This window comes from Megalopta genalis, chromosome 2, assembly GCF_051020955.1.
Source record: "Megalopta genalis isolate 19385.01 chromosome 2, iyMegGena1_principal, whole genome shotgun sequence".
Lineage (NCBI taxonomy): Eukaryota > Metazoa > Arthropoda > Insecta > Hymenoptera > Halictidae > Megalopta > Megalopta genalis.
In genome coordinates this window covers 866,765-892,326 of record NC_135014.1, presented here as the reverse complement: position 1 = coordinate 892,326, position 25,562 = coordinate 866,765, and the positions used below count along the sequence as shown (strand labels likewise).

The 25,562-nt window shown below is 34.6% G+C and overlaps 1 protein-coding gene and 1 long non-coding RNA gene across 3 annotated transcripts in view; one reads left to right on the top strand and one right to left on the bottom strand.

Annotated features, from left to right (window-relative positions):
- The window catches only part of LOC117223520 (uncharacterized), an 86,040-nt gene that overhangs the window by 50,752 nt on the left and 9,726 nt on the right, over positions 1–25,562 (top strand). The gene's annotated exons all lie outside the window — the stretch shown is intronic.
- LOC143263856 (uncharacterized) overlaps positions 5,389–25,562 on the bottom strand; it is a 30,713-nt gene continuing 10,539 nt past the window's right edge. Inside the window, exon 2 of the long non-coding RNA XR_013037189.1 lies at positions 5,389–6,455. This is a non-coding gene — a long non-coding RNA (uncharacterized LOC143263856). The remainder of the gene's footprint in view (positions 6,456–25,562) is intronic.

Below are 25,562 nucleotides of genomic sequence, written 5' to 3'. Positions count from 1 at the left end.
TGTTCGCTTTCAAGCGTAATTAATATCACATTTGTCGTATCGGAAATGTTCAATTCTTTTTTGTTTAAATTCGATTGATTATTTATTTGCTACAATTGAACATGTAAAAGACGGAACTTCTTAACTTCTTTTCGCGCCATTTTCTTTACGGATACAACGATCAGAATTTTCTCTATCGCGATAATTTCTTAGAAGAAAAAGAAACTTTATTTATTCATTTATTTATTTATTTAGACGGAACTTCCTAACCTCTTTTCGCGCCATTTTCTTTACGGTTACAACGATCAGAATTTTCTCTATCGCGATAATTTCTTAGAAAAGATAGAAATGTTATCTATATATTTATTTATTTATTCATTTATTTATTTATTTATTTCGTGATTTAATTTAAATCGTATCCGCTAGTTAAAAAATTTATTACATAAATTCTCGAGATATCTCATGGTACGCGTTGTTACAATTTTCAATAATTACGTTCACAACATTTATTCGTGAAATAGAAAATCATGGTCGCCGCACACGTGTTAACGAGGTCTGCATACATAATCGACGTAAGCTCCGTTCTAGAAAATCGGAGAGAGAGGTCGAGGTTCGCTCGTCGTTCAGCTTTTCGCTGTGTAATTAGCTTCCCCGGTATTCCGACTATTTATGCAGGATTTCCATTATTGTAATTACAGCGAACGCGTCGAGCTCTAGGAAATAACCTATATGTACATGCTTATCGTTTTAGCACATTACGAAGATACCGCAGTGTCTTGAAAATATTTTACAAAGAGCTCCTTCAGTTTCGACCGAAGGAAAAGCTTGATAAAACTTGTTTAAAATCGACGCGTGTAATTGTCGGACTCGGTGTTGCATGTTAGTGGAAAAAAAATTCGTCGCATTTATTTAGCAGACTCGATATTTTGCTAGAAAAATAAATCGCTTTTAATTGACAGACTCGATATTTTACTAGACAAATTAATCGCGTTTAATTGTCAGACCTAATATAATATTACTAGAAAAATTAAGCAGTTTAATTTAATATTATTTTTTTAATATTATTAAAAAATTGAAGCCGGTTCATTTTAATCGTCGGACTCGATATTTTACTAGAAAAATTTATCGCATTTTAATTGTCAAACTCGATATTTTGCTAGACAAATTAATCGCATTTAATTGTCAGACTCAATATAATATTGCTAGAAAAATTAAGCAGTTTAATTAAAATAGTCAGACACGATATTTTACTGGAAAAATTTATCGCATTTAATTGTCAGACTTGATGTAATATTATTAAAATATTGAAACTGGTTCAATTTAATCGTATTTAATTTTAATCCTCGGACTCGATATATTACTAGAAAAAGTAATCACATTTAATCGTCACATTCAATACATAATATTACTAGAAAAATTATTCGCATTTAATCGTCACATTCGATACATAACATTACTAGAAAAATTAATCGCATTTAAATATCGGGCTCAGTTAAATATTATATAATAATAATAATAATAATAATAATAGATACTATTATTATATTATTATATTATCGGTTAAATAAATCGCATTTAAACATCAGGCTCAGTTAAATATTATTATATAATAATAATAATAATAGATAATATTATTATATTATTATATTATCGGTTAAATAAATCGCATTTAAATATCAGGCTCAGTTAAATATTATATAATAATAATAATAATAATAATAGATACTATTATTATATTATTATATTATCGGTAAAATAAATCGCATTCGTCAGACCCGAAATATTACCAGAAAATTTAACCCGTTCGCTCGACGCGTCGCCAGCAAAACGGACGGGTTTAATCAGTCACCGCGTCGATTCGACAGCCGAATCGAATTTTTTCAATCTGGATCCACACCGTACGGAACGAAGCGAGGAGTTTCGAAACGTCTTATAATTGTCTTCGACGTCTGGCTTTTAAATCATTCGCTCGACGTCTTCGCGCAACCCGGGTTTGTCCTTGGACAGAATTAAATTCGTCGTTTCGGCGCAAATACTAATCCCGCTGCCACCTAGCCCCCACCCCCTCCCCTGTCAAAAATAGATAATCCGTTTTTAATGGGCTTTCGTCTTCGCGCAAAACGGCCACCACAAAGCAAAACGTTTCGAATCGAACGGACGCCTATTTACCAAGCTGTACCACTTCGTCGAGATTATATTAAATATACCTCGAAGACTCATCTAACAACGAGTTAAATGACTCAATAATTCGTCGAGATTCGACGAGGAAAATCGCGGACTTTCTTAATCGGTTCTTCGATGCCAATTTTATCGATAAATCGACGAGTTGCGTCGAACAATCTGTGTGGAACAATGTAAATAAAATTTGATGTAGCAGAGCCTCGATTCACCGAATTGAATGTTCAATCATTTGAAGCAATAACAATGGAAATTGATTGAAACTCGACCTGTCGTCTACTGTTACTGTATTAATAAAAATTAATCGCATTTAATTGCCAGACTCGATAGAAAAATTAAGCCGTTTAATTTTAATTGTCAGATGCAACATTATATTACTAAAACAATTAAGCCGTTTAATTTTAATTGTCGGACGCAATATTATATTACTAGAAAAATTTAACAATTTAATTTTAATTGTCAGACGCAATATTATATTACTAGAAAAATTTAACAATTTAATTCCAATTGTCAGACACAACATAATATTACCAAAAAAATTAAACCGTTTAATTTTAATTGTCAGACGCAATATTATATTACTAGAAAAATTTAACAATTTAATTCCAATTGTCAGACGCAACATAATATTACCAAAAAAATTAAACCGTTTAATTTTAATTGTCAGACGCAATATTATATTACTAGAAAAATTGAACAATTTAATTCCAATTGTCAGATGCAACATAATATTACCAAAAAAATTAAACCGTTTAATTTTAATTGTCAGACGCAATATTATATTACTAGAAAAATTTAACAGTTTAATTCCAATTGTCAGACGCAACATAATATTACCAACAAAAAAAATTAAGCCGTTCAATTTTAATTATCAGACTCAATATATTACTAGAAAAATTATTTAACTGTTAATATAACCATCAATTTTGGATTCGGATAATCGAAGTTCTGCCGCAACTTTCTTTTTAGATATTCTAAATTTCTGTTATCAGAATCATCGAAGGAATTTTTTTATGAGGACGACCGTCGAATCACAGGGTTCTCTCGTATCGCAGCGTTCGCAGCGAACAGTTACAATTGTTATAACATTTTTGGCCTGCGACTTCCATTGCGGCCGTTTCCATTGCTGCAACGTTCTGCGCATCGCGTTGCGTAGCCCGCATACGAACCAACGAATACGCGAGCTTATCTGCTGCACGTGTAAACACAGACGCGAATTACTTTCCGAAACAGTTATGAAAAAAGAGAGAGAGAAGGAATCGCAGCACCGTACGTACGTACGTACGGGCGGCGATAAACCAATGCGCGGCGAACGACGTCAACGCGCGGTTCTTCAAGTTCAAGTTGATCATGTATTGGGTTGGCAACTAAGTGATTGCCGATTTCAGTTATACATGTCTCTCACTCCCATTTTTATGATATCCGTAAATGTTATATTATAAAATTATTATTATTATTATTATGTTATTTTTTATTATCCGCGAATGTTAGCAACTGGACAAATTGAATGCAACGGTCAAGGAAAAGCGACCAGAATTGGTCAATCGTAAAGGTGTCATTTTCCAGCAGAACAAATCAACGCGACGTTTACATTTTTTACTAAACCGCCTTACAAAGGGTGTACACTTTTCAGTGTACACTTCTCAATTTCGCGACATTTACAATTTTTTAACTGGACTGCCGTATAAAGGGTGTCCGTTCTTGCGTCCATTATGCGTTACTTTACGCATAAGAATGCTTAAAAATAGTCCGACAATCGAAGGACCCAGCCCTTAATATTATTAAGATGGATAAAATTGCCCTTAGAGATTTTTTAACGAGTATCATTACCGAGTACACCGTTCGTGCTATTTTTTACCGAGTACATCGTTTCATGACCGACCAAAAGAAACTCATCCGTGCAAAATTTCAACCCTGTAACCTGTCGGCGAGGGTAGTTAAAGAGTAAGCAGTTGCGCGTGGGGTAGTTGCGCGTAGGGTGGTTGCGCGCTTTACCGCTCGTTTCCTCGCTTCGCGGACTTCTTAAAATTTTGGAAAAAAATGTGGCTTGTTTCGGACATCGAGCCGCATGTTACAGAATTTTTGCAGATTTTTCGCACAGCCGCGAACAACTGGGAACGGCGTTCTCTTAACCGAATCGATTGCTTGTTGTCGTATTGGGTTGGCAACTAAGTAATTGCCGATTTCAGTTATAGATGTCTCTCACTCCCATTTTTATGATATCCGTAAATGTTATATTATAAGATTATTATTATTATTATTATGTTATTTTTTTATTATCCGTGAATGTTAGCAACTGGACAAATTGAATGCAGCGGTCAATGAAAAGCGACCAGAATTGGTCGATCGTGAAGGTGTCATTTTCCAGCAGGACAATGCTAGGCCGCGCACGTCTTTGTCCACTCGGCAAAAATTGATGGATATTGCTTGGGAATTGATGTTACACCCAGCATATAGCCCTGATCTCGCGCCATCGGATTACCACTTATTTCGATCCCTGGACAACTCCCTTCGTGGTAAAACTTTTAACGATGACGACGCTGTAAAATCTCACTTAACTCAGTTTTTGGCCGAAAAGGATCAGACTTTCTACGGGCGTGGAATTTTCAAGTTGTCAGAGAGATGGCAAAAGGTCGTCGAACAAAATGGAAAATACATTACAGATTAAACTTCGTTCCAAGTAAAAAAAATTTTTTATTTCATTGAACAAATCGGCAATTACTTTAGTTGCCAACACAATATTTCCACCGGTTGAATGCCACCCCGTTCGACGCACGTTCGATTCCGAAATTTAACGCGTATTTCTACGCTTTTGCTCGTCGCGTCTCTGCTAATTTCTTTCTTTTTTCCTCGCATTCGTCTATTTATTAAACTTGGTCGAAGAATTTCTGATGGAACGAAAATTGCGCTTGGCTTACGCCGACGAGCGTTAGAATTACACCGTATCGATGTTCGTTGGATAATTCGTTCGAATTATTTGATAAAAATATATTTTGTTGATATCGATGTTCGTTGGACGATTTATTGGAATTAATTCATAAAAATATATTTCGTTGCATCGATATTCATTAGACGATTTATTAGAATTAATTGACAAAAAAATATACTTTGTTGATATTGATATTCATTAGACAATTTATTAGAATTAATTGATAAAAATATATTTCGTTGCATCGATATTCATTAGACGATTTATTAGAATTAATTGATAAAAATATATTTCGTTGCATCGATATTCATTAGACGATTTATTAGAATTAATTGATAAAAATATATTTCGTTGCATCGATATTCATTAGACGATTTATTAGAATTAATTGACAAAAATATACTTTGTTGATATCGATATTCATTAGACAATTTATTAGAATTAATTGATAATTCATAAAAATATATTTCGTTGCATCGATATTCGTTAGACGATTTGTTAGAATCGATTTATAAGAATTTCATTGCATCGCGATATTCGTTCGACGATTAGTCAGAATTAATTTACAACAATTTAATTAAATCGATATTCGTTCGACAATTAATAAATTAATTTTCAAGAATTTCATTCTATTAGATGATTCATTAAAATTAATTTATAACAATTTCACTGCATCGATATTCGTTCGAAAAATTAATTAGAATCAATTTATAAGAATTTCATCGCATCGGATGATTTATTGAAATTAACTTAAAGCAATTTCGTTGCACCGATTCTTCGTTAAGCAACCGATCGCAAATTGACGATCGTTCCGACGACTGTCCACGAAAATTCGTGAAACACACAGCTCGGACGAGGATTCGTTTCGTCGGCGACGGAGGATGAAAAGTTCGTCGGCGCGGCGGTGTCGCGCGCGCGCGCGAGACGTTTTCCCTTCGCAATTAGAAAATGGAGATTGTCATTGTGTCGTGAACAGTAGAGAGACAGGTGTTCAATGATATCACACTTCCGCTGGTAATATGCCGTCGTTTCTTAATGTACAATGGGGAATTCTGTGATCGGAATAGAAAAACGATGAATTGGATTCAACGCCGCCACCTTGTCCCCTCCCATCCCGTCTCGTCTCATCCGTTTCGCAAGTTTCTGCCGCGCGTGCACGATTCTTCAAATGGAAAACAACAATGGCGACAAGCGAAAATACAAGAATATATCCTCCATAGAACCGATTTGAAAAATTCATGCACGCTCCTCGATTTTTCCTTTTTTTCTTCCTTTCGCGATCGTTCCAGCGAATCGGCGAACGAAAATTGGATCGAACGGACGCAGGTTCTTTTGTTCTCGGGCGACGATCGAAATTATGCTATTTCATCTGCAACAAAGGATCTTTTTTTAACCATATACACGATTAAATTATTATTAATTTTATTATTATTATTATTATTATTATTATTATTATTATTATTATTATTATTAAAAAAAATTACTACTACTACTACTATTATTATTATTATTATCATTATCATTATTATTACTATTTATATCCTTTTTATGGATATAAATAAATAAATATATATATATATATAATATATAATATATATATTTATTTATATCCATAAAAAGGATATAAATAGTAATAATAATGATAATGATAATAATAATAATAATAATAGTAGTAGTAGTAATTTTTTCTTTTTTTAAATAATAATAATAATAATAATAATAAAATTAATAATAATTTAATCGTGTATATGGTTAAAAAAATAGTAATAGTAATAATATAATATATATATATATTTATTATTATTTACTTATATAGGATCTACATCTATATTATTATTGATTATTTATTTACTACATTTATATTCTTATTTATCTATATTACTATTTATATACTATTATTATCCTTATTATGACTAATATTATTATTATTTTCCCGGCTATAAAAACCAAAAAATTATTATTATTATTATTATTATTATTATTATATTTGGCTGTGCATCGGCGCGAGCGTTCGCGGCCGTTTTCAATTCCGGTAAATCGTATATCGATAATAAGATGGCGCCCTGTCCCAGAAAGCTCGCAGACAACCATCTTTCATTAGTTGTAAAAGGGTTGTGTAGAGGGAAAGCCGAGCGAACAATTACGATAATGGTATTTTTCTCTGCACCGTTCTCGAAGCGGTGACACAAACGAGAACCCCGTCCGCGTCGGTGCTTGTGATAACAAGCCGTCATCGTCGCCCCGGCCACCGTCGCCGCGTTCCGTTGCGTCGGCGGCGTTGCGCTATTGTTCGTATTTATAGGCGAGCACGGCTCCGATGCGACGCCGATTAATATTGTTGTACACCGGTGGACGGAATCGATGGCGCGCCTAATCTCGAAAGCGAGGTGGAGAGACAACAACGACTTGACGATGACACTCTCTTTCATTAGCAGAAATGGCGCGTTTTCATTCCGTTTCTAATACTTCTCAACTGAACTTTTTCGCTTTCTCGCCGTCGCGATCGACTTTTCCCGTGCAAAAGTGATCTTCGAACCCGGTCGAAATATTTCGGCACAAATGTTGGCACACTTTGGCCAAAGCTCAACAATTCTGCTGTTGGTTCAACGCTTGTTTGTGAATGGGAGGATCCCCGCAGTGAAAGATCGCGGAAAGAGATCGAAGGAGAGTGGCTACGCGGCGAAGCGTTCCCTTCTCTCTCTCTCTCTCTCTCTCTCTCTCTCTCTCTCACTCTCTCGCTGTCTCTCGCTCTCTCTCTCGCTCTGTCTCTCTCGCTCTCTCTCTCGCTCTGTCTCTCTCGCTCTCTCTCTCGCTCTCGCTCTCTCTCGCTCTCTCTCGCTCTCTCTCTCGCTCTGTCTCTCTCGCTCTCTCTCGCTCTCTCTCTCGCTCTGTCTCTCTCGCTCTCTCTCGCTCTGTCTCTCTCGCTCTCTCTCTCTCTCTTTCGCTCTCTCTCTCGCTCTGTCTCTCTCGCTCTCTCTCGCGCGCTCTCTCTCTCTCACGCACTCTCTCGCGCTCTGTCTTTCGTGCTCTCTCTCTCGCGATTTGTCTCTCTCGCGCTCTCTCTCGCGCTCTCTTTCTCTCTCTCGCTTTCTCTTTCTCTCTCTCGCTCTCTCTTCCTCTCTCTCTCTCTTTCTCTCTCTCTCTTTCTCTCTCTCTCTTTCTCTCGCGCTCTGTCTTTCGTGCTCTCTCTCTCTCGCGATTTGTCTCTCTCGCGCTCTCTCTCTCGTTCTGTCTCTCTCGCTCTCTCTCTCTCGCGCGCGCTCTCTCTTTCTGCCGGGTTCGCGCATTTTAGATAAGTTGTTCGGCAGAACAACGCGTGATGGCTCCGAGCGAAATTAATTTCTTCTCGATAGAATCTTAACGACAAGCGGAGTAGCGTCGCGCGCGCGGCTTACGCGCGCAGAGCGGCCGTTTATTTTTTAATCAGCGTTTCACGATCGCGCGCGGACCCGTTTGCGGGTTCGTCGTTAGACGGACGACTAATCGAGAAACACTCCGAACGAGTCCACACACACACGGCTTATCAGGGATCCCGATCCGCATGAGAGAGAGAGAGAGAGAGAGAGAGAGAGAGAGAGAGAGAGAGAGACGATCCTTAAACGATCCGATACAATAGCTGCCGCGCAAATATTGGACTTCCATCGAATTTCTTGCGCCGCGGACAAAGATGTTTCAGCAAACCGTGTATGTATGTACTCACTCGTTCGCTCGCTCGCTATTTCTAGCTGAAACTGCTTAATAGCCGACAAGTAAACGCGGCGAACGTTTGCGGTAAAGGAAAAAAAAAGACAAACCATTTAATCGGACGACCGATCTTCTGCAATCGAATGAAACAGAACGAAGCTGTTGTTGCTTCAGCAATTTTTGATCAAACACATTCTGTCGAGAACCGGGGAGGGGTCGGTGTTTCGGAGAAGGGGTGGTTCGCATAAGCGGTTTGAAAAACCGCTTTTCATACGCCGCGATTACGATCTTGTTTTATCTTTTCCTTTTTTTTTTGTTTATTCCACTCCGTTTAATTCTATTCGATTTTCTTGTTTTCATTTCTGTTTTGTTTCGTTTCCAAGTCGATATATACATACATTAACTTGTAAATTTATTCGTAGAAATATGTTCTCGAAAAACTTAGATAAACGTAAAAAACGGGTCAGCAATTATTCGCATCGGTCGAAGGGAAGAAGCGAGAGAAGCGTATGGGAGATCCATCATGTCACGGGCGGGACTTTGTTCGTCAACTGAAACGCAAACGGATTGTTCGAATACGTCGACGAAATGCCCGTCACGATTTATCAGTTGATTCAGGTGCGCTCGATTCACCTTGCCTCATTATTCCAAATCGCGCTCCGCCGCGTTTTCATCGATGGCTAATCGAATTTGCATCATGCCGACGCAGCTCGTCCGCATTTTCCTCTTTAGCCGCCCGTCGATCGCTTCCAAACAAAATTGCTTCATTGTTAGTAACAATAACAATAATAATAATAATAATTATTATTATTTTTTTTTCTAATTATTATTTTGTATTTTATCCGAGCTCGAGTGTCTGCTATATTATTGTTACAGTTCCTCTCGCTGTAGCAATCCTGTCGATAAAGTTATTATTATTATTATTATTATTATTATTATTAATATTATTAATACTACTATTGCTTTAATAATAACAATAATTAATATATATTATGTAATTATAATTATATGTAATATAATGATAATAATAATAATAATTATTATTATTATAACAATAGTATTATTATTATTATTATTATACAATATCTATTATATAATTATAATTATATGTAATATAATGAGTAACAATAATTATTATTATAACGATAGTAATATTAATAATAATAATAACAATAATAATAATAATAATAATAATAATAACAATAATAATAACTTTATCGACAGGATAAACCCTTTGTTACAGCGCGAGAAAATGCAATAATAATGCAGCAGTCACACAAGCCCGGATAAAATACAAAGATATGAAGCTAGAAAGAATTGTTATGAACGTAAAAATTGTTACATAACGATTGTTATAAACGATCTTGGAAATTGAAATCCCTTTTAGCGTAATTTATAATAATTTCGATTAGTCGTGTCCCGACCCGATTCTTCTTTTTCCCTGTGGCGACGTGCTAGCATGACGTAACCGCGTGTGACTCATCCCGTCAGTTCGCTTCGACTTGCAATTTTTGTCTGTTAATTAACAATTTGAGCGCACCGAAAGCCGCTTTGTCCGCCGTTGTCAGACTTGTAAAATATTTCTGGTAACTGTGACGTGCGTGCGCTGTGCAAACGGGATACAGTAATGTCTCCCTAACTGACGCTAAGATTGTGCACAAAAATGGACAATTTGGGAAGAGGAGACACGATTATTCGTGCCTCGCGGCTCGTTTTTACGGTTGTTGACAATTCGTACCATAGATTGGAGAACGTGCAAGGGTTACTACAAACTGCTGTAACTTTGCGAGAAAAAATCGCAGCCGAGTTTCTTTTTTATCAAATTAAAGGGGAAAGATCGAACTTCGTTCTGCCGCGAACGGCATCTCGGAGAAAAATTGTCCAAAGTCCTTGCGATTCGTCGAACTCGACGATACGACGTATGACGTACGACGAACATGGCATCGCATTCAAAGGGTCACAGTGGCGAGGATGCGTGGAACTTAAAATCCAGATACGCTGTCCGAAAGTAGAGGTTTCGAGCTTTAATTTTAAAAAAGAGTCGTTATCCTAAGGTGATTTTTCACGGAGCTATCGTCAGTCGAAGCTGACGAATGCGCATTTCGTCAAACTTGGCAATTTTCGATATGACAAACATGGTTTCACATTTAAAGAGTTACAGTGGCGAGGATGCATAAAACTTAAAATCGAGTACAACTGCCTTAAAGTAGAAGTTTCAAGCTTTAATTTAAGAGGAAGATCATTATTCTACGATGATTTTTCGCGGAGTTATCGTCACTGAAACTTGGCCAATTTGTATCCATTTTTCTACGCTATGCTCGTATCACGTGGCCTCACATTTAAAGAGCTGCAGTGACGAGGGCACATGAAACATTAAAATCCCAGGCACGCTGTCCGAAAGCAGAGGTTTCGAGCTTTAATTTAAAAAAAGAGTCATCGTCCCGAGGTAATTTTTCGCGGAGTTATCGTTGCTCGAAGTTGTCCTCTGTTCGAACTCGATATCTCGCTTCCAAGTACAGTAATGTCTCCCTAACTGACGCACAGATTGCGCACAAAAATGGACAATTTGGGAAGAGGAGATACGATTATTCGAGCCTAGCAATTGATTTTTATAGTTATAAATTGTCCACAATTATAAAAACGAGCCGCAAGGCTCGAATAATCGTATCTCCCCTTCCCAAATGATCCAATTTAGTGGACAATCTGAGCGTCGGTAAGGGAGACATTACTGTAGCCGCCAGCGTTGCTCGGCAGAATTTTTCTATCAAGTTCGTGGAGGTCGGTAGATACGTCCCGATTGCTACGCGTCAATGTCGTTTCACGTGTCTGTTATCCTACTTCTTCGAGGCCTGCTTGGACATTCGCCGGATATTTAAGTTCTTAGCATCTCTGAGGTACTCCTAAGAAGAAGCAGCGCAACCGTTGGCAAGAAAACAGTGTGAAAAAAAAAAAAAAAAGAAAAAATTGTGTGGAAACCTAACCTTGCGAGTGACATTGTCAAGAGCGTCATAGTGGCGCTCCAGCATTGGTCGGTGGAGCGGCGCGAGTCGTGTACCGATTGGCTGAATTGCCCGAGCGTTAACAACTGCGATTGGTCGACCGAAATCATGCTCTAACCTACGATAGCGAAAGTAAAAAAAAAAAAAAAAAAAAAAATTGTGTGGAAACCTAACCTTGCGAGTGACATTGTCAAGAGCGTCATAGTGGCGCTCCAGCATTGGTCGGTGGAGCGGCGCGAGTCGTGTACCGATTGGCTGAATTGCCCGAGCGTTAACAACTGCGATTGGTCGACCGAAATCATGCTCTAACCTACGATAGCGAAAGTAAAAAAAAAAAAAAAAAAAAAAATTGTGTGGAAACCTAACCTTGCGAGTGACATTGTCAAGAGCGTCATAGTGGCGCTCCAGCATTGGTCGGTGGAGCGGCGCGAGTCGTGTACCGATTGGCTGAATTGCCCGAGCGTTAACAACTGCGATTGGTCGACCGAAATCATGCTCTAACCTACGATAGCGAAAGTAAAAAAAAAAAAAAAAAAAAAAATTGTGTGGAAACCTAACCTTGCGAGTGACATTGCCAAGAGCGTCATAGTGGCGCTCCAGCATTGGTCGGTGGAGCGGCGCGAGTCGTGTACTGATTGGCTGAATTGCCCGAGCGTTAACAACTGCGATTGGTCGTCCGAAATCATGCTCTAACCTACGATAGCGAAAGTAAAAAAAAAAATAAAAAAATGCCAAATACAAACCTCAGCTACCAACCAAATTACGGACTTCAACAACCGGAGCCAACATACCACCAACACCAACAGAACACACTACAACCACACCATACTACTACAGGAATGCTACAATATGATCAAACCGACATGGAATACACAGTACTACAACCATCAATGTCGCTGCAGGGCCAACTGAACACCAGTGACAAACACACACATACACATCCACTAGAGTCAAATAATACCGCCACGCAGCAAAGCGATTGGAATATATTCCATAACAAGAAACGCCCATGGCATAATACAAGCCCAAGTGAAAACAATTCGAAACAACAAAAACCTAACTACTGGCTAAGTAGCGTTCCCGAAACCGCAAATAGATACCAGCTACTAGCAGAAGATACCAAAAACACAAACGCCATCACAACTGCCAGGGACAACGAAGGGGCAGATACTATACAAAATAAACAACAAAAATCTCCCCCAATATTTATTAGCGGAGTAGAATACGTAGCTCCACTTAGAGAACTGCTAAATAAAATAGCAAAGGACAAATTCACCATGAAAACACTCGCTAACAAAGAAATTAAAGTACAACCTAGCACCCCTGAAGCTTATACCATAATAGCAAAAGAACTAGAAGCAAGAGAAACACAATTTTACACCTACCAACAAAAGCAACATAAGAACTTCAAGATAGTTATAAGAGGGCTTCACCCATCAACAAGCAAGGAAGAAATTCAAGCTGAAATAGAAGCGATGGGTCGCCAAGTAGAGAGAATCACAAATATACAAAATAATGAAACAAAGTCTCCCACACCCCTATTCTTCGTAGAACTAAAACCACAGGAAAACGATAAAGAAATATATAACACGGAACACATACTACAAACAATAGTCAATATAGAACAGCCTTACAAGAAAAGGGATATTCCGCAATGCACAAGATGTCAATTACACGGCCACACCAAAAATTATTGCACAAGACCTCCACAATGCGTAAAATGCGCCGGCAATCACCTAACAGCAAACTGCGCATGGAAAGAAAAAACCCAACAAGTAAAGTGCTACAACTGTGGAGGGAACCACCCTGCTAGCCACAAAGGCTGTGTAATAAGGAAGCAGCTGATCCAGAAAATGTTCCCAAAACCTAGGGAACGCACTCTGAATCCAGAAGCTAGCGTAAAAACAGCCCCGAAAACAAGTTACGTACAACAAGACAGAACGTACGCACAAGCTACAACCACTGCACACCCACAAATACAAATAGAGCAACAAAAATTGGAAAGCATGATGATGCAGTTACTCCCCAGCATGAACACCATGATAAACCTATTAACTACAGTAATATCCAAAATCAATCGATGGCTAACCACTTATATAAAATCGGCATCTGGAACGCGAATGGACTGGTGGGGAAAAGCCAGGAACTCGGCACGTTCTTAATAAACAACGATATAGACATCATGCTGATATCAGAAACACGCTATACCAAAAAAAGCTACTTAAAAATTCCGAGATATACAATATACGATACCCAACACCCTGATGGAGGAGCACATGGTGGAACTGCAGTAATAATTAAAAACAAAATCAAACACCACGAAATCCACAAAACCTGCGAAGACCATATCCAAGCAACCAATATAGCTGTAGAAGACTGGCATGGAAATCTAACTCTCTCAGCAGTATACTGCCCACCAAAATATAATATCAAAAAAGAACAATTTACCGAATACTTCAAAACATTAGGCCCTCGATTTCTTGCTGGAGGTGACTATAATGCCAAACATCCATGGTGGGGTTCAAGATCACAGACTCCCACCCCCAGAGGAAGACAGCTATACCTTGCGCTACAAGACAATAACTTCCATACACTATCAACGGGCGAACCTACCTACTGGCCCACAGACACAAGAAAAACACCTGACCTAATCGACTTCTGTGTTGCGAAAGGAATAGCCACCCACTATATGAGCATCGAAAGCAGCCTAGACCTCTCATCCGATCACACGCCGTTAAGGGCGCGGGTCGCCGCACACTATGACGAGCCACACATACAAGAAAACCATATACGTATATTAGTTTTAGAGGTTTCTATCGACCAAAACTGACGCTTTAATATCGAAGTATGCAGTTCACAAGTGGAAAATTTAGATTCCGGAAAGACTAAACGACTGGGCTTCGGTTGTAGAAATATCCGTTTTGCAGTTATTGCGGAGATATTTGCAATATTCGGCCAGAGTGGTGTCAATCTCACGAGCATGACGTCACAAGATGGCCGCCGCTCACAGTTTTTCGTAAATATCGAGAGATATAGAGCTCGAATCGAAAATTCACAACCGAAGCCCAGTAGATAAGACACGTACAAAGACGGTTATGTCAAGATTATGTCAAGGTTATGTTATATACCTGACGGTTGAGCTCGCTGTGGTGCAGCTTGTTGGTTGGAAGAGAACTGTGACGCTAGTAGTGAAAAATGTCGGAAGCTCGGGGTTGGTGCTTCGGTCTATCAACTACTCCTGTGTCTTAATTAACTAAGAAATCAACTAAAAATACACTCCATTGCCTTTGTACGTGCCTTATCTACTGGACTTCGGTTGTGAATTTTCGATTCGAGCTCTATATCTCTCGATATTTACGAAAAACTGTTAGCGGCGGCCATCTTGTGACGTCATGCTCGTGAGATTGACACCACTCTGGCCGAATATTGCAAATATCTCCGCAATAACTGCAAAACGGATATTTCTACAACCGAAGCCCAGTCGTTTAGTCTTTCCGGAATCTAAATTTTCCACTTGTGAACTGCATACTTCGATATTAAAGCGTCAGTTTTGGTCGATAGAAACCCCTAAAACTAATATACGTATATGGTTTTCTTGTATGTGTGGCTCGTCATAGTGTGCGGCGACCCGCTCCCTTAAAAACAACTGAACAACTCGAACTCGCTATTGAGAAATTCATCACCGACATACAAGAAGCAGCTTGGGAAGCAACACCAAAACATACAAACAACGAAACTCCAATCCAGATTACAGACAGTATTAGGGCAGTCATACTCAAAAAACGAAAAACAAGAAAACAATGGCAACAAACTAGAAACCCTACAGAAAAAACTAAATTCAATAGAGTCACCAGGAAACTAAAAATGCTAATAAAAATGGAAAAAGAAAAAGCCATTGAAGAATACCTCCAAAAATTAACGCCTACCAAGGAAACAAATTACTCCCTATGGAGGGCTACAAAAAGAATAAAAAATCCTCAGACCACCATTTCTCCTATAAAAACGGCTAATGGAATCTGGGCACGCAGCAATCCTGAAAAAGCGGAAGCATTCGCAAACCACCTAAAGGAAGTGTTCAAACCCTTCCCACAGAAAATAACAGACGAAGAAGAGAAGGAAATACATGAATACCTGCAAGCAGAGCAGCAGACAGTAGCTCCACATAAGCCGTTCAAAATAACTGAAGTCAAACAAACCATAAATAAAGAAATCAGCATAAAGAAAGCCCCAGGAATAGACCTAATTACGGGCAAAATCCTCAAGGAACTTCCTGACAAATGCATTAGGTACTTAACCGTCCTGTTTAATGCTGTACTCCGACCGAACTATTTTCCAGCGCAATGGAAGATCGCACAAGTTATCCTAATCCCGAAGCCAGGCAAAAACCCAAAAGAAGTAACCTCATATAGACCGATCAGCTTACTACCACAGATGTCAAAAGTTATGGAGAAACTCCTAGCCAAAAGAATCAACAATTACATGACAGAAAAACAATTAATACCTCAACATCAATTTGGATTCAGGGGTAAACATGCCACAATCGAACAGGTACACCGTTTAGTTCGGAAAATAAACCAAAGTTTGGAAGAAAAAAAATACTGCTCGACAGTGTTTCTAGATATCACCCAGGCATTTGACAAAGTATGGCACGTAGGTCTGTTATACAAAATTAAGAAAACTCTACCAAGCAATATATACTTAATTATTAATTATTAATTAATTAATTATTAAGATTAATTACTTAATTATTAATATATACTTAAATCATACCTTGAAGACAGGCACTTCCTTGTCAAACACAACGAGGCATTAAGTGAGATACTTCCGATTAAATCTGGCGTGCCGCAAGGAAGCGTATTAGGACCCATTTTATACACTCTGTACACAGCGGATCTCCCAAAGAACCCACGTACAATTACTGCCACTTTTGCTGATGATACTGCAATCTTAGCATCGCACAGCAATCCAAAAACAGCATCTCAATACGTGCAAGAAAACCTCGACTCCGTACAAACATGGCTGCTGAAATGGAGAACAGACGTGAACGACACCAAATCCACCCATGTAACCTTTACACTCAGGAAAGAGATATGCCCACCGGTAAAAATAAACAACAAACAAATACCACAAGCGGAATCAGTGAAATACCTTGGCATACACCTGGACCGAAGACTAAATTGGAGGAAACACATCTGGCAAAAAAGGAAACAACTAGGCACACAATTGCGCAAAATGTACTGGCTATTAGGACCCAAATCAAAATTGTCGATTCAAAGCAAAATAATAATCTATAAATGCGTCGTAAAACCGATATGGACATATGGAATACAATTATGGGGCTCATCCTCCGTGTCCAACATCGAGATCCTCGAGAGATTTCAGGCGAAACTTCTCCGCATGATAACGAACTCCCCATGGTATATAACGAATAATAACATACGCAATGACCTACAGATACCTACCGTCAAAAATGAAATTAAAAACTTTACCGACAAATACACTGTCAAACTCGAACTTCACCCAAACATGTTAGCAAACGAACTACTAAATGAACAGACTGATACGCGCAGACTCAAAAGATTCAAACCGCTAGACAATAGACACAGATTTCAAGATACTCGAGGTGCAATACTAGACAAGTAGGAAATAAGTTAATCTCAAAAACAAAACGTGATAAAACCTTTATAGCAATTATATTAGCTAGAAGAAAACCAATGAAGATATGAGCCAGTGGGCGAAATATCTACATATTATGAGTAAATAGCTATAAAATCTTGCTTATTGTTATTTTGTAACAGATTGCAGATGTACTTATCAAAATAATAAAAAAAAAAAAAAAAAAGTTCGTGGAGATCGTCGAGGTTGTACAGTAATGTCCCCCTAACTGACGCACAGATTGCGCACAAAAGTGGACAATTCGGAAAGAGGAGATACGATTGTTCGAGCCTTGCGGTTCGTTTTTATAGTTACAAATTGTCAAGAACTACAAAAACAAGCTACAAGGCTTGTATAATCGTATCTCCTCTTCCCAAATTGTCCATTTTTCTAGACAACCTGAGCGTCAATTAGAGAGACATTACCGTAAGCAGCGGATCCTTACTTTAAATCACTGTTCGCGCGAAATAAATTATTTTGCGGATCAAGAGATCGTCAGCGCGATCAAAACGAAAGTACAAGCATCATCGAGTGAACGTTAACGCGTATCCGAGCGTTCTATTTGCATCGTCGCTGACCAACTTAGCAACGCTCGAAGTAGACCATAGTTTATGCAAATCGAACGAGACGTCGGTATTAAAATAAGACGTCTTATTTCAGACGTATTTGTGCTATTTGAGTACTGGAGCGTGTGGGCGTGTTTCATTCGAACAAGGAGTACCATTTCATTCGAAACGTTGTTCGGATTCAATTGTATTCGGAATATTTATCGAAGCAAATTTTAGTCAAAGAATTTATTCGAATTATTTCTTGAATTAAATTTTAGTCGAAGAATTTATTCGAATTATTTCTCGAATTAAATTTTATTCAAAGGATTTAGTCGATTTATTTCTCGAATTAAATTATATTCGAAGAATTTGTTCGAATTATTTCTCGAATCGAATTTTATTCAAAGGATTTAGTCGAATTATTTCTCGATTTAAATTTTATTCGAAGAATTTGTTCGAATTATTTCTCGAACTAAATTGTATTCGAAGAATTTGTTCGAATTATTTCTCGAATTAAATTGTATTCGAAGAATTTGTTCGAATTATTTCTCGAATCGAATTTTATTCAAAGGATTTGTTCGAATTATTTCTCGAATTAAATTGTATTCGAAGAATTTGTTCGAATTATTTCTCGAATCGAATTTTATTCAAAGGATTTAGTCGAATTATTTCTCGATTCAAATTTTATTCGAAGAATTTGTTCGAATTATTTCTCGAACTAAATTGTATTCGAAGAATTTGTTCGAATTATTTCTCGAATTAAATTGTATTCGAAGAATTTGTTCGAATTATTTCTCGAATCGAATTTTATTCAAAGGATTTAGTCGAATTATTTCTCGATTCAAATTTTATTCGAAGAATTTGTTCGAATTATTTCTCGAACTAAATTGTATTCGAAGAATTTGTTTGAATTATTTCTCGAATTAAATTGTATTCGAAGAATTTGTTCGAATTATTTCTCGAATTAAATTGTATTCGAAGAATTTGTTCGAATTATTTCTCGAATTAAATTGTATTCGAAGAATTTGTTCGAATTATTTCTCGAATCGAATTTTATTCAAAGGATTTAGTCGAATTATTTCTCGAATTAAATTGTATTCGAAGAATTTGTTCGAATTATTTCTCGAATCGAATTTTATTCAAAGGATTTGTTCGAATTATTTCTCGAATTAAATTGTATTCGAAGAATTTGTTCGAATTATTTCTCGAATTAAATTGTATTCGAAGAATTTGTTCGAATTATTTCTCGAATCGAATTTTATTCAAAGGATTTAGTCGAATTATTTCTCGATTCAAATTTTATTCGAAGAATTTGTTCGAATTATTTCTCGAACTAAATTGTATTCGAAGAATTTGTTTGAATTATTTCTCGAATTAAATTGTATTCGAAGAATTTGTTCGAATTATTTCTCGAATTAAATTGTATTCGAAGAATTTGTTCGAATTATTTCTCGAATTAAATTGTATTCGAAGAATTTGTTCGAATTATTTCTCGAATCGAATTTTATTCAAAGGATTTAGTCGAATTATTTCTCGAATTAAATTGTATTCGAAGAATTTGTTCGAATTATTTCTCGAATCGAATTTTATTCAAAGGATTTGTTCGAATTATTTCTCGAATTAAATTGTATTCGAAGAATTTGTTCGAATTATTTCTCGAATTAAATTGTATTCGAAGAATTTGTTCGAATTATTTCTCGAATCGAATTTTATTCAAAGGATTTAGTCGAATTATTTCTCGATTCAAATTTTATTCGAAGAATTTGTTCGAATTATTTCTCGAACTAAATTGTATTCGAAGAATTTGTTCGAATTATTTCTCGAATTAAATTGTATTCGAAGAATTTGTTCGAATTATTTCTCGAATCGAATTTTATTCAAAGGATTTAGTCGAATTATTTCTCGATTCAAATTTTATTCGAAGATTTTGTTCGAATTATTTCTCGAACTAAATAGTATTCGAAGAATTTGTTCGAATTATTTCTCGAATTAAATTGTATTCGAAGAATTTGTTCTAATTATTTCTCGAATTAAATTGTATTCGAAGAATTTGTTCGAATTATTTCTCGAATTAAATTGTATTCGAAGAATTTGTTCGAATTATTTCTCGAATCGAATTTTATTCAAAGGATTTAGTCGAATTATTTCTCGATTCAAATTTTATTCGAAGAATTTGTTCGAATTATTTCTCGAATCGAATTTTATTCAAAGGATTTGTTCGAATTATTTCTCGAATTAAATTGTATTCGAAGAATTTGTTCGAATTATTTCTCGAATCGAATTTTATTCAAAGGATTTAGTCGAATTATTTCTCGATTCAAATTTTATTCGAAGAATTTGTTCGAATTATTTCTCGAACTAAATTGTATTCGAAGAATTTGTTTGAATTATTTCTCGAATTAAATTGTATTCGAAGAATTTGTTCGAATTATTTCTCGAATTAAATTGTATTCGAAGAATTTGTTCGAATTATTTCTCGAATTAAATTGTATTCGAAGAATTTGTTCGAATTATTTCTCGAATCGAATTTTATTCAAAGGATTTAGTCGAATTATTTCTCGAATTAAATTGTATTCGAAGAATTTGTTCGAATTATTTCTCGAATCGAATTTTATTCAAAGGATTTGTTCGAATTATTTCTCGAATTAAATTGTATTCGAAGAATTTGTTCGTATTATTTCTCGAATTAAATTGTATTCGAAGAATTTGTTCGAATTATTTCTCGAATCGAATTTTATTCAAAGGATTTAGTCGAATTATTTCTCGATTCAAATTTTATTCGAAGAATTTGTTCGAATTATTTCTCGAACTAAATTGTATTCGAAGAATTTGTTCGAATTATTTCTCGAATTAAATTGTATTCGAAGAATTTGTTCGAATTATTTCTCGAATTAAATTGTATTCGAAGAATTTGTTCGAATTATTTCTCGAATTAAATTGTATTCGAAGAATTTGTTCGAATTATTTCTCGAATTAAATTGTATTCGAAGAATTTGTTCGAATTATTTCTCGAATTAAATTGTATTCGAAGAATTTGTTCGAATTATTTCTCGAATTAAATTGTATTCGAAGAATTTGTTCGAATTATTTCTCGAATCGAATTTTATTCAAAGGATTTAGTCGAATTATTTCTCGATTCAAATTTTATTCGAAGAATTTGTTCGAATTATTTCTCGAACTAAATTGTATTCGAAGAATTTGTTCGAATTATTTCTCGAATTAAATTGTATTCGAAGAATTTGTTCGAATTATTTCTCGAATTAAATTGTATTTGAAGAATTTGTTCGAATTATTTCTCGAATCAAGTTTTATTCGAATTATTTCTCGAATTAAATTGTATTCGAAGAATTTGTTCGAATTATTTCTCGAATTAAATTGTATTCGAAGAATTTGTTCGAATTATTTCTCGAATTAAATTGTATTCGAAGAATTTGTTCGAATTATTTCTCGAATTAAATTGTATTCGAAGAATTTGTTCGAATTATTTCTCGAATCGAATTTTATTCAAAGGATTTAGTCGAATTATTTCTCGAATTAAATTGTATTCGAAGAATTTGTTCGAATTATTTCTCGAATTAAATTGTATTCGAAGAATTTGTTCGAATTATTTCTCGAATCAAGTTTTATTCGAAGAATTTGTTCGAATTATTTCTCGAATTAAATTGTATTCGAAGAATTTGTTCGAATTATTTCTCGAATTAAATTGTATTCGAAGAATTTGTTCGAATTATTTCTCGAATCGAATTTTATTCAAAGGATTTAGTCGAATTATTTCTCGAATTAAATTGTATTCGAAGAATTTGTTCGAATTATTTCTCGAATTAAATTGTATTCGAAGAATTTGTTCGAATTATTTCTCGAATCAAGTTTTATTCGAATTATTTCTCGAATTAAATTGTATTCGAAGAATTTGTTCGAATTATTTCTCGAATTAAATTGTATTCGAAGAATTTGTTCGAATTATTTCTCGAATCGAATTTTATTCAAAGGATTTGTTCGAATTATTTCTCGAATTAAATTGTATTCGAAGAATTTGTTCGAATTATTTCTCGAATTAAATTGTATTCGAAGAATTTGTTCGAATTATTTCTCGAATCGAATTTTATTCAAAGGATTTAGTCGAATTATTTCTCGATTCAAATTTTATTCGAAGAATTTGTTCGAATTATTTCTCGAACTAAATTGTATTCGAAGAATTTGTTCGAATTATTTCTCGAATTAAATTGTATTCGAAGAATTTGTTCGAATTATTTCTCGAATCGAATTTTATTCAAAGGATTTAGTCGAATTATTTCTCGATTCAAATTTTATTCGAAGATTTTGTTCGAATTATTTCTCGAACTAAATAGTATTCGAAGAATTTGTTCGAATTATTTCTCGAATTAAATTGTATTCGAAGAATTTGTTCTAATTATTTCTCGAATTAAATTGTATTCGAAGAATTTGTTCGAATTATTTCTCGAATTAAATTGTATTCGAAGAATTTGTTCGAATTATTTCTCGAATCGAATTTTATTCAAAGGATTTAGTCGAATTATTTCTCGATTCAAATTTTATTCGAAGAATTTGTTCGAATTATTTCTCGAATCGAATTTTATTCAAAGGATTTGTTCGAATTATTTCTCGAATTAAATTGTATTCGAAGAATTTGTTCGAATTATTTCTCGAATCGAATTTTATTCAAAGGATTTAGTCGAATTATTTCTCGATTCAAATTTTATTCGAAGAATTTGTTCGAATTATTTCTCGAACTAAATTGTATTCGAAGAATTTGTTTGAATTATTTCTCGAATTAAATTGTATTCGAAGAATTTGTTCGAATTATTTCTCGAATTAAATTGTATTCGAAGAATTTGTTCGAATTATTTCTCGAATTAAATTGTATTCGAAGAATTTGTTCGAATTATTTCTCGAATCGAATTTTATTCAAAGGATTTAGTCGAATTATTTCTCGAATTAAATTGTATTCGAAGAATTTGTTCGAATTATTTCTCGAATCGAATTTTATTCAAAGGATTTGTTCGAATTATTTCTCGAATTAAATTGTATTCGAAGAATTTGTTCGTATTATTTCTCGAATTAAATTGTATTCGAAGAATTTGTTCGAATTATTTCTCGAATCGAATTTTATTCAAAGGATTTAGTCGAATTATTTCTCGATTCAAATTTTATTCGAAGAATTTGTTCGAATTATTTCTCGAACTAAATTGTATTCGAAGAATTTGTTCGAATTATTTCTCGAATTAAATTGTATTCGAAGAATTTGTTCGAATTATTTCTCGAATTAAATTGTATTCGAAGAATTTGTTCGAATTATTTCTCGAATTAAATTGTATTCGAAGAATTTGTTCGAATTATTTCTCGAATTAAATTGTATTCGAAGAATTTGTTCGAATTATTTCTCGAATTAAATTGTATTCGAAGAATTTGTTCGAATTATTTCTCGAATTAAATTGTATTCGAAGAATTTGTTCGAATTATTTCTCGAATCGAATTTTATTCAAAGGATTTAGTCGAATTATTTCTCGATTCAAATTTTATTCGAAGAATTTGTTCGAATTATTTCTCGAACTAAATTGTATTCGAAGAATTTGTTCGAATTATTTCTCGAATTAAATTGTATTCGAAGAATTTGTTCGAATTATTTCTCGAATTAAATTGTATTTGAAGAATTTGTTCGAATTATTTCTCGAATCAAGTTTTATTCGAATTATTTCTCGAATTAAATTGTATTCGAAGAATTTGTTCGAATTATTTCTCGAATTAAATTGTATTCGAAGAATTTGTTCGAATTATTTCTCGAATTAAATTGTATTCGAAGAATTTGTTCGAATTATTTCTCGAATTAAATTGTATTCGAAGAATTTGTTCGAATTATTTCTCGAATCGAATTTTATTCAAAGGATTTAGTCGAATTATTTCTCGAATTAAATTGTATTCGAAGAATTTGTTCGAATTATTTCTCGAATTAAATTGTATTCGAAGAATTTGTTCGAATTATTTCTCGAATCAAGTTTTATTCGAAGAATTTGTTCGAATTATTTCTCGAATTAAATTGTATTCGAAGAATTTGTTCGAATTATTTCTCGAATTAAATTGTATTCGAAGAATTTGTTCGAATTATTTCTCGAATCGAATTTTATTCAAAGGATTTAGTCGAATTATTTCTCGAATTAAATTGTATTCGAAGAATTTGTTCGAATTATTTCTCGAATTAAATTGTATTCGAAGAATTTGTTCGAATTATTTCTCGAATCAAGTTTTATTCGAATTATTTCTCGAATTAAATTGTATTCGAAGAATTTGTTCGAATTATTTCTCGAATTAAATTGTATTCGAAGAATTTGTTCGAATTATTTCTCGAATCGAATTTTATTCAAAGGATTTGTTCGAATTATTTCTCGAATTAAATTGTATTCGAAGAATTTGTTCGAATTATTTCTCGAATTAAATTGTATTCGAAGAATTTGTTCGAATTATTTCTCGAATCGAATTTTATTCAAAGGATTTAGTCGAATTATTTCTCGATTCAAATTTTATTCGAAGAATTTGTTCGAATTATTTCTCGAACTAAATTGTATTCGAAGAATTTGTTCGAATTATTTCTCGAATTAAATTGTATTCGAAGAATTTGTTCGAATTATTTCTCGAATTAAATTGTATTCGAAGAATTTGTTCGAATTATTTCTCGAATCGAATTTTATTCAAAGGATTTAGTCGAATTATTTCTCGAATTAAATTGTATTCGAAGAATTTGTTCGAATTATTTCTCGAATCGAATTTTATTCAAAGGATTTAGTCGAATTATTTCTCGAATTAAATTGTATTCGAAGAATTTGTTCGAATTATTTCTCGAATTAAATTGTATTCGAAGAATTTGTTCGAATTATTTCTCGAATCGAATTTTATTCAAAGGATTTAGTCGAATTATTTCTCGATTCAAATTTTATTCGAAGAATTTGTTCGAATTATTTCTCGAACTAAATTGTATTCGAAGAATTTGTTCGAATTATTTCTCGAATTAAATTGTATTCGAAGGATTTAGTCGAATTATTTCTCGAATTAAATTGTATTCGAAGAATTTGTTCGAATTATTTCTCGAATTAAATTGTATTCGAAGAATTTGTTCGAATTATTTCTCGAATTAAATCGTATTCGAAGAATTTGTTCGAATTATTTCTCGAATCAAGTTTTATTCGAAGAATTTATTCGAATTATTTCTCGAATCAAGTTTTATTCGAAGAATTTATTCGAATTATCGAATCAAATTTTATTCGAAGAATTTATTCAAATGAAATTTTCTTCGAAGGGTTATGCGTTTAAAAATAATATCGATTACCAGTCTGCATCTATGGCAAACAATTGCTAGACGAAATATAAAATAGTGAAAATATTAAAACGAAAATGTTATTATAAACGCGTCGATGCATTAACGTGAACTTACTAAAATTATTTCAGACCGTCAAAAAACCGTACATTGGCTTCCGTGACCTGCAAATGATGCAGCTATTTTTCATTTCAGCGAACAATAACGTAATGATATAATAATAATAATAAACGATAAATTTATAAAATCCGAGCGAAATATCG